Source organism: Oppia nitens, unplaced genomic scaffold, assembly GCF_028296485.1.
Source record: "Oppia nitens isolate AA-2021 unplaced genomic scaffold, nextdenovo-longstitch-racon4-pilon3 scaffold33_pilon_pilon_pilon, whole genome shotgun sequence".
NCBI classification, from domain to species: domain Eukaryota; kingdom Metazoa; phylum Arthropoda; class Arachnida; order Sarcoptiformes; family Oppiidae; genus Oppia; species Oppia nitens.
In genome coordinates this window covers 205,429-216,248 of record NW_026533214.1, presented here as the reverse complement: position 1 = coordinate 216,248, position 10,820 = coordinate 205,429, and positions in this window count along the sequence as shown.

The following is a 10,820-nucleotide window of genomic DNA, read 5'->3' as shown; positions in this document are numbered from 1 at the left end:
AAATGTACATAAATAATGTCTAAATATTATTAACAAATTTATCCTATTATAAATTGTTCAATTTTTTTTTCTTTACTAATACATTTAGACCAATAATTTTCATTATGTAGTTCATTAAATTTAGAATGAATTAAATTAATAAATTCAGATGTATTTGTATGAAGATTATTAATTTGAATACGTCTTTTCCATTCAGCATAATATAAATTAATATAAATTAATATAAATTAATATAAATTAATATAAATTAATCTAAATTAATATAAATTAATATAAATTAATATACATTAATATAAATTAATATAAATTAATATAAATTAATATAAATTAATATAAATTAATATAAATTATTATAAATTAATATAAATTAATATAAATTAATATAAATTAATATAAATTAATATAAATTAATATAAATTAATCTAAATTAATATAAATTAATATAAATTAATATAAATTATTATAAATTAATATAAATTAATATAAATTAATATAAATTAATATAAATTAATATAAATTAATATAAATTAATATAAATTAATATAAATTAATATAAATTAATATAAATTAATATAAATTAATATAAATTAATCTAAATATATACTTCGCAACAATATGGAGGCGTCCGTAAAACAAAATGGCCGGCGTCTTCAATAATTTTGTCAACAATATATGTATTATTAGCATTAACTTTAACTATTTCTAATAATTGTTTTTTATTTAATTTATCATCAAATAAAATTTAGTTATTTTGAAGCCATAGTTTAATTTCAAATACACGAGATGCAGTAGTTGGAGCTCTAAAAATATGTATAGCAATTGTGCAGCCGCCGAGTTAGCCACCCATGGGATTCGTGTTAATTATAATAAAAATTTATTTTATTTAATATAAATACTTTTCAAAAAATCTTGAATGAGTTTTGACATTATCGAAAACAATTACTGATGGTTTATCTTTAATATTAGGTAACAATTGTTCCCGAAGCCATTTTTCAAACTTATCTCCATTCAATTCTTCATTAAGTGATAAAAACAAAGCGTTTTCGACAAATCCATCAACTCCACCCGCGTGAATAATGCTATATATATATATAGCCCTTCTCCTATATGTCGAGGTATTGGATTTAGTTTTCAACTAGCAATAAATTTTTTTAACTTACCAATTGGTATATTTAGATTTTGCTCTTAAATTAATTGTATGTAATATCTTTTTAAGGTAACATATTTTTATGTGAATATGTTTCATCTAAAAACTTGAATGGATATCCTTTACTTTCAAACTCTAATTTCTTTTTAAAATAAACTTTTATATGTTTAATTACTTCTTGAGAACTAATTTTCATTTCTCTACTAATATCTTTTCTAATCTTTACTTTTATTTCCAATTCTATTTAAAATACTATAAAAAGTAGTTAATGAACACGCATTAAATGAGACATCATTTTCTTTATTTTTAATTTTTTAAAACAAATTTTTTTTGATAGCAAATATTTTTTTGAATTAAAATTAATTATCATATTATCTATTGTTTCAATATCATAGTAAAATACCAATATATATATATATATATATACAATAAATTCTACTAGATAATCGTAAGTAACATAATTTTATTGTTAAAATTTTTTGAATATATTTTTATAAGGAAAATATTTTATTTTAAGAAAAGTAACATATAAAAAAATGTATATAACTGAAAAAAACAAATCAAAAAAAAATAACATAATTATACATATATATACATATATTAAATTTTTGAAATTATTATGTTTAGTTTTTTTTGATTAATAAATAATAAGTATTTCAAGCATTTTTTTAATTTTATATTATTTAGAATTTAGAAATTCAATGTATATTCAAATTATTTATGTATATGTTTGGATAGCATAAGTCGATACATAAGTTGTTGTTGTTGTTTATTCCTTATCAGCTTCCGTTGGCAATTCCATATATTCTAACCACCATCTACAGTGTTTTTCATAGCATTGTGTATTATAAAAATTACCAGGTGGTGCTGATGGTGGATGACAATCGTCTTGTGTATTACATCTATTTTCCGATGGCCCTTCGTCATCTTTCATATCAGCTTCAGTTGGGATTTCCTTATATTCTAACCACCATCTACAGTGTTTTTCATAGCATTGTGTCTGATAAAAATTACCAGGTGGTGCTGATGGTGGATGACAATCGTCTTGTGTTTTACATCTATTTTCCGATGGCCCTTCGTCATCTTTTATATCAGCTTCAGTTGGGATTTCCTTATATTCTAACCACCATCTACAGTGTTTTTCATAGCATTGTGTCTGATAAAAATTACCAGGTGGTGCTGATGGTGGATGACAATCGTCTTGTGTTTTACAGCTATCATCCGAGTGCTCTTCGGCCAATATCATCATCATCATCATTGTAAGCATTACCATAACCATCATCATCATCATCATGATTATAATTTTAGTCATATTTGTGAATAATTATGAAACAGTACTATGGGGGTAATATAAATTGATTAAATTGATTTGAATTTTTTTTATACATAAATATATAATAGTAAATCTTCTATTAAATAATTTTTAAATAATAAACTTAGTTTTAGTTTAAAATTATTTAAAAAAATTATATTCTTACATTTATTATCAAGTTTTTTTTGTTAACTGTTAACTAACTAACTGCTTGAACTAAACTAACTACAAAAAACAACTATTAATTTAATAAATAATATTAAATAATAATTTCTTAAAATAATGTTTTAATTAATTGATAGCTATAATTTTATAATTAAATTTTTGTAACCTATAATAGTTAATTACGTAAGATTTATGGTTTTTCTAAAGTCTTGCGAACGTAATATGTGAACCACGCCTCACTTAACTGAAAAAAAACTAATTAAACAAAATTTAAACAAAATTTGTTTTTCTAGATTTTTAATTGCTATCCATTTAAATAATTTCATGTAAATTGATTTGAAGCCATTTGATAATCCATTGTTTTAATTATAATGTTTATGAAAATGATAACTTTAATCTTAATTAATTATAAGATAGTTAATTAAGCTATATACTTTATAAATATTAAGTGTTTATATTAACTTATTATAATACTTATGTTAATTTAAAAAAATTATTTTTTTTAAATTAGATTTTCAATTAAAAATATATATGACTTATACAGATATAAATCAATTATTATTATAATTATTTATATGTATTATAGAGTAGACTACTATTAATTTCTATTTAGATATCTATTTGTATACTAATAAACTTGTAAATAATTTATTTTAGTTTATTAATAGTAATTTATATTATAATAATAATTATCATCATTATTATATCAATAAGTACCTTACTTAAAAAATCAATTGCTTATTATTATTATTATTAAATGTTTTATACTGTATTTAAATTATTATTTTATAAAACAGTGTATTTATTTTCATATTTTATTTGTTTGTTTTTTTTGTATTTTTAAAATTATATTAATATTTTCAAACAAACTGTTTTAGAAAAAAAGTTGTTCACTGAAATCTATGTGTGTGTGTGTGTGTGTGTGTGTGTGTGACGCTTTCATGTTGTGAATTTTTGAATTTTGATTTCAGTTTCGGTTATATCATCAAAAATAAGGTATAGGTGATCAACATTAAAATTTTGATATCTCTTCGGGAACATAGAGAAAATGGCGGGCAAAGTAAAAAAAATTTTATGAAAAAATTTTTTGAATATAGATTTGAATAAAGCATAAGAAATATTAATTAAAATTTTGATATCTCTTCGTGAACATAGATAAAATGGGGGCCAAAGTAAAAAAATTTAGGTAAAAATTTTAACTTGTAGAATTGCATAGAACATCAAAAATAAGATATAATTTTTAAATCATTATTTTTTAAAAAATGGCGGCCAAAGTATAAAAATTATTTTGGAAAAAATTTTAACGTTTGGAGTTGTATAGAACTTTAAAAAGAATATTTAATAGATCAAAATGTATGGTAGTGTATGGTAATGTATGGTAATGTATGGTAATGTATGGTAATGTATGGTAATGTATGGTAATGTATGGTAATGTATGGTAATGTATGGTAATGTATGGTAATGTATGGTAATGTATGGTAATGTATGGTGATGTAATCACTTGTTGACTTATAATAACTAATTGATTAAACAATTGTTGTTTAACTAAATCTGTATAAATATTTTATATTTAATAAATTACTAAATATATGTATATAAATAGGTAGTACTAGTATAGGGTCATCTGTGGACTCATGGGTTACACACATGTATGCAATACTGTATAATCTATTTTAATAAAAAATTATTATTATTTTTTTAATATTAAACTAATATTTTTTATAATAAATTATAACAAAACATCAATTAGTTAAACAAAAATGATTATTATTTTAACAAAAGTTAATAAATTTTTTTTTGAAATAAATAAATGTATATTTGATATTCTAAAATTATAATAATTACCATAAATGTTTTCAGTCAGTCTATTATCTAAATATAACTAAAAAAGTTTTATTAACGTAATTTAAATACGTGTTTAAACATACGATCTGTTTAAAAATAATTGTTTCATAATTTTCTATAAATATATTTATGTATGGGTCTAATAGGTGCTCAACAATACACACACAGGTATGTAAGCAATACTGTTAGTTATATTAAACACTAATATAATAATAATAATACTACTTTATTTTGTACTTGTATTTATTATTAAAATTTTTAAACATTGATTTTTTAGACAAAAATATTTTTTATATTATTTGTTTTGAGAGAGAGAGAGAGAGAGAGAGAGAGACTGTACTATAATAAGTAAGTATATGTATATAAATAGATAGTACTACTAGTTTCGGGCCATCTGTGGACACATGGGTTACACACAGGTATGCAATAAACTGTATAATCTATTAAATCTAATAAAACTTATTAATATATATATTCTAATAATTTTGTTACACTAATAATAATAATTAAATAATAAAAAAACAAATATTATTAAAACAAAATTAATAACAATTAAATTGTTTTATCAATAATTATTTATAAATATTTATATATATATATATATATTGATGTAGTTATGGATTATAATTTTTTCTAAGAAATTCACCAAAATCCATTTATTCACCATAAGCTTGATCTGCGGCAACTATTAAAAAAAATATATTAAAAAATAAAAATTAAATATATTTTTTCAAAAAAAAAAATGAATAATTAACAGAAATTTATAGGAAGACTACAAAAACAGCGATTAGTTAAACAAATAAATTTTAAAAATAAATTACATAATAATATAAAAATAAATTCAATGATACGTACGTATGGTATCGATGACCACCACTACAACAATAACCAATGCTATGAATCGATTCATTGTTTGATTTGTTTGTTTTAATAACTTTTTCAGATATTAATTTTGAAACTTTTGCTTTGATGCTCTACTGATTTATACAGTATTAATATTTATTAAAAAAAATAAATAGTAGAGACTTTTATACTTTATGATATATTACATAACAATTTAATTAAGATTTATATTACATATATAAATATTTACTACATATATATATATATATATATATGCTATTTGTCGTTCATATGTTTTTTTACGCCATAAATTTATTACTACTACTACTACTACTACTATTACTATTACTACTACTACTACTACTACTACTACTACTACTACTACTACTACTACTACTACTACTACTACTACTAATTATTATTATATAATAATAATAAGATAATTACATTAACTAACATGTAAATGCAATTTTTTTGCATAATAAATAATAAAAACATGTAACAATAAATTTTTTAATAATTTTATAAAATTATTTTAATTATGAGTTCATCTTAAAATGCTTTTATTTTACTAAATTTAAACTATTAGTTATATGTTAGAAAAAAAATATTGATAAATGTGATACTTATTTTAATAATTTTTTTTTATTATTATAACTATATTTAATAGAATATTTTTTAGGATTATTCAATAGTAATAGTAATAATTAAATAATTAATAAATTAATAATTTTTATGAATAAAATTATATTATAATTTTTTTAAAAAAAATCATAAATATAACTGTAAAGATTGTGTTATCTAATAATAAATAGGTGTCAGTTCTCTAAACATTATTACTGAGAGTAACATAAGGTATGGTTAGATCAGAGACACTGATTGCTATAGTAGTTACCTAAACAACTCGTTATTATATACAGAACTATTTACCAGCCATAGCGGAGAGGCGTGCACATTATGTAAAGATACAGTAAAACATATTTATATAGAATTAACATATATTTAATAAATTGAAAACTATTGAAAATTAAAATCACATTTATTTAATTATTAATTAATAGCTGCGGTTGTGTTTGAATTGCCACTAAAACAGGGCCATTGGGTGTCTTGAAAATTGAAGAAACTGTTGTCCAGTATGTTGTGTATGATGTAGTGTTCCTATGACTGATGGTTGTTGTCGTGTAAATATGATGTTTGGCGCCGATCTGTTGGCATTAGACATCACCATTCCTGGCGCTGCACTCGTCATAGAAGTCGAATTATTTGGTATCACATAAGTCACAATCTGTGGTGACTGTCTAGTCTTTGATCCCATTGATTCACTCGTCGATATTGTTGATATAAATTGTCTTTCATTTGTTGGCAAATTATTGATAACTTTTAAAGCATTTTGTTGTGTAATTTGTTGACATTTATTTTTGCTTTTTTGATTTATTAAACTTTTTAAAACATACAATATTTATTAATTAATTATTTTTTATACGAAAAATATCTTTATTATTTATTTTCTTTGTTGGCTTCCATGTCTGTACTTTTCTCAATCACTATAAATCTCTTAAAAGTAGCCAATGTTTAACTGTCCGACGAGTTCGTAGTCTTAAAGGAGAAGCAGGTGGCCATCAAATGATGTTAAATGAGTCTAACGGGTCGGGTGTCGGCAGTCATGTTGACGGAAAACATATTGTTTGTGATAGTATTGGCAATAATAAAGTATTTGATAACAGCTATAGTAATGACATAAACAAATACATGAGTATTAATATTTAAATTAATATTTTGTTATTACTTACGAGTTAATGTTAATGAATTGCCGCAAAAAATTGTGTCCTCTTTTACACAATTAAAAATATTAAATATATAATTAAAATATTTCAATAAGTAATGAAAGATAGGCCACGACTTTAACTAATACTATTACTGACAAACAAAATGATACAATTGATAACTTTAATAACAAATAGTAATTTAAAAACAATTAATATTATTAAATTACGTTTTTATTAATATTTATATTAAATAAAATGTGTTTCAATTATTGACCCTTAACTTATAAATTAGATATTATTGGAGGCTTACATACGTCAATGCTTTGAGTAAGAAAAATATATCGGTATATATAAGGGTTGGTTCACATATACTATATAGGAAAGGGAGGTAGGGGGGTTTGCTAATAAATAGATTCTTGTTAAAAACAATTTTGTTTTAACAAAAATAAATAAATATTATTTTTATTTATAAAAAATTATAAATAAATACTTTTATAGTTATACTTTATGATTGTTATTATAATAAATTTATAATTATCATAACTAGATATCAATAAATTACTATAGAGTAAACATTGTATGTTAATAACAATAATAAAATATAATGTAATATTTTTTTTGTATTAATACGCATAAGATATTAGTTTTAATAATATGTATTTTTTATAAATAATATATATTTTAATAACATAATTTAAATTACATTACAACTTAATTTTATTTGTGTTACAAAATTTTATATATACTTAATTTTTGTTCATATAATTATATGTATATTATGTTTTTAAAAAAATTAGTAGTTAAAAATAATAAATTAATTAACATTTTATTTATTATTTAAAACTTATATTATTATTATTTAATTATCAAAATCAGTTATAAGTTAATATTTATAACTACTAAAAAAAAGTATAAAGGTTAAAATCATAAAAATCATTTATTATTATTATGAATTATTTATTAAATCAAAATTAAACATATAGTTTATTATTCACTAAAATTTTTTTATTGAATTTAATTTATCATAACTACAAAATAATTTGCTTAACTTGTAATATATATAACTCTCTTTAGATAACTACTAAGCAATCGGTGTCTATCATATAACCCGATCTAAAATATTATCAATTATACTACAAATGTTAAGTTTTTATGAGTTTTATAAATAAATATTTCACTCATTCTAGCTATTCAAGTCTAATGAAAAATTATTATTTCTAGTCTAACAAAATTTTTTTTTTATTATATCAATTATGAAAATCTATTACCAAATATGGTATTTCAGTATTTCATAAATTAATATAAAAAGTATATTTTTCAATTTATTTCCATAAATAACAATATATATGTATATATATATATATATATTTAGTTATAACAATAATTTATTTTTATAATAATTATAATTTACTATAGATATTAATCTATCTATTCATATCAATAAATTAATCTGTCAAATGATTTTGCGTCGCGTAATTTTTGAATAATTTTTTTTTTAAATTAAAGATAATTTAATTATGTAAAATTCATTTAAAAATAACATAGCGATCTGTCTAAATTTACACACAATTACAAAATTAGGATAACTTAATTTACAAAATATCGGGACAAACGAAAGATACTATGCTACAGGTAAAACTAAATTTATTACATAATAAACAAATTTATTATGACAAAGAAAATTTATAATCAAGAAATAATAATTTAATAAAAAAAATTATGATGTAAATCGCATTGATATTTTTTTATTACTTGTTAAGATTGTCATAAATCATATTATATAAATTAGTCTAAAATATAAATGATATAAATTTTTTTATATGTCTACTAGTTTTTGAAATAATCAAAATTTTAATATAAATTTTAATAACATATTTGTTTTTATATTAAACTATTATTTCTTAACTACTAATTTTCTTTATCATAATAAATTTGCCAATTGTAGTTTGATCTGTTGCATAGTGTCTTTCGTTTGTACTGATATTTTAAATATCTGGTACCTTAGTTTTGTGATTGCTTTTCAGATTCATTTAGGTCGATATGATATTTTACATAATATTTAACAATTCAAAAGTTATACAAAAATTACGCAACGCAAGAACATTTGACCGCCTTTATATATATCTCATAATACATAAAATTTTATTTATTTAAAGATTATTTTTTTTAACTGTAACTGATAATTTCTTTTATGATTATTAGTTTAGTTTAGTTATATAAAATATTACATAACATGCTAAAGTATTTTATTTTTTATATATTTTAGTTTGTAACGTATATATTATATATAAAATTTAAAAAAAACATCAATAACTCTATTAATTGTTTTATTAAGTCTATAAACTTAAATTAATTATTAAAAAAATTAATTAATAATTTTATTCAAATTTAATACAATTTTTAAAAATGTTGGAGTCTACATGAGATATTTATTACTTAACTTTAATTTCTTAACATTAATTTGATAAAAAAATTAGTATTTAAAAATAATAAATTAATTAACATTTTATTTATTATTTAAAACTTATATTATTATTATTTAATTATCAAAATCAGTTATAAGTTAATATTTATAACTGCTAAAAAAAAGTATAAAGGTTAAAATCATAAAAATCATTTATTATTATTATGAATTATTTATTAAATCAAAATTAAGCATATAGTTTATTATTCACTAAAATTTTTTTTATTGAATTTAATTTATCATAACTACAAAATAATTTGCTTAACTTGTAATATATATAACTCTCTTTAGATAACTACTAAGCAATCGGTGTCTATCATATAACCCGATCTAAAATATTATCAATTATACTACAAATGTTAAGTTTTTATGAGTTTTATAAATAAATATTTCACTCATTCTAGCTATTCAAGTCTAATGAAAAATTATTATTTCTAGTCTAACAAAAATTTTTTTTTATTATATCAATTATGAAAATCTATTACCAAATATGGTATTTCAGTATTTCATAAATTAATATAAAAAGTATATTTTTCAATTTATTTCCATAAATAACAATATATATGTATATATATATATATATATATATATATTTAGTTATAACAATAATTTATTTTTATAATAATTATAATTTACTATAGATATTAATCTATCTATTCATATCAATAAATTAATCTGTCAAATGATTTTGCGTCGCGTAATTTTTGAATAATTTTTTTTTTAAAATTAGATAATTTAATTATGTAAAATTCATTTAAAAATAACATATCGATCTGTCTAAATTTACACACAATTACAAAATTAGGATAACTTAATTTACAAAATATCGGGACAAACGAAAGATACTATGCTACAGGTAAAACTAAATTTATTACATAATAAACAAATTTATTATGACAAAGAAAATTTATAATCAAGAAATAATAATTTAATAAAAAAAATTATGATGTAAATTGCATTGATATTTTTTTATGACTTGTTAAGATTGTCATAAATCATATTATATAAATTAGTCTAAAATAAAAATGATATAAAATTTTTTATATGTCTACTAGTTTTTGAAATAATCAAAATTTCAATATAAATTATAATAACATATTTGTTTTTATATTAAACTATTATTTCTTAACTACTAATTTTCTTTATCATAATAAATTTGTCAATTGTAGTTTGATCTGTTGCATAGTGTCTTTCGTTTGTACTGATATTTTAAATATCTGGTACCTTAGTTTTTTGATTGTTTTCAGGTTCATTTAGGTCGATATAATATTTTACATA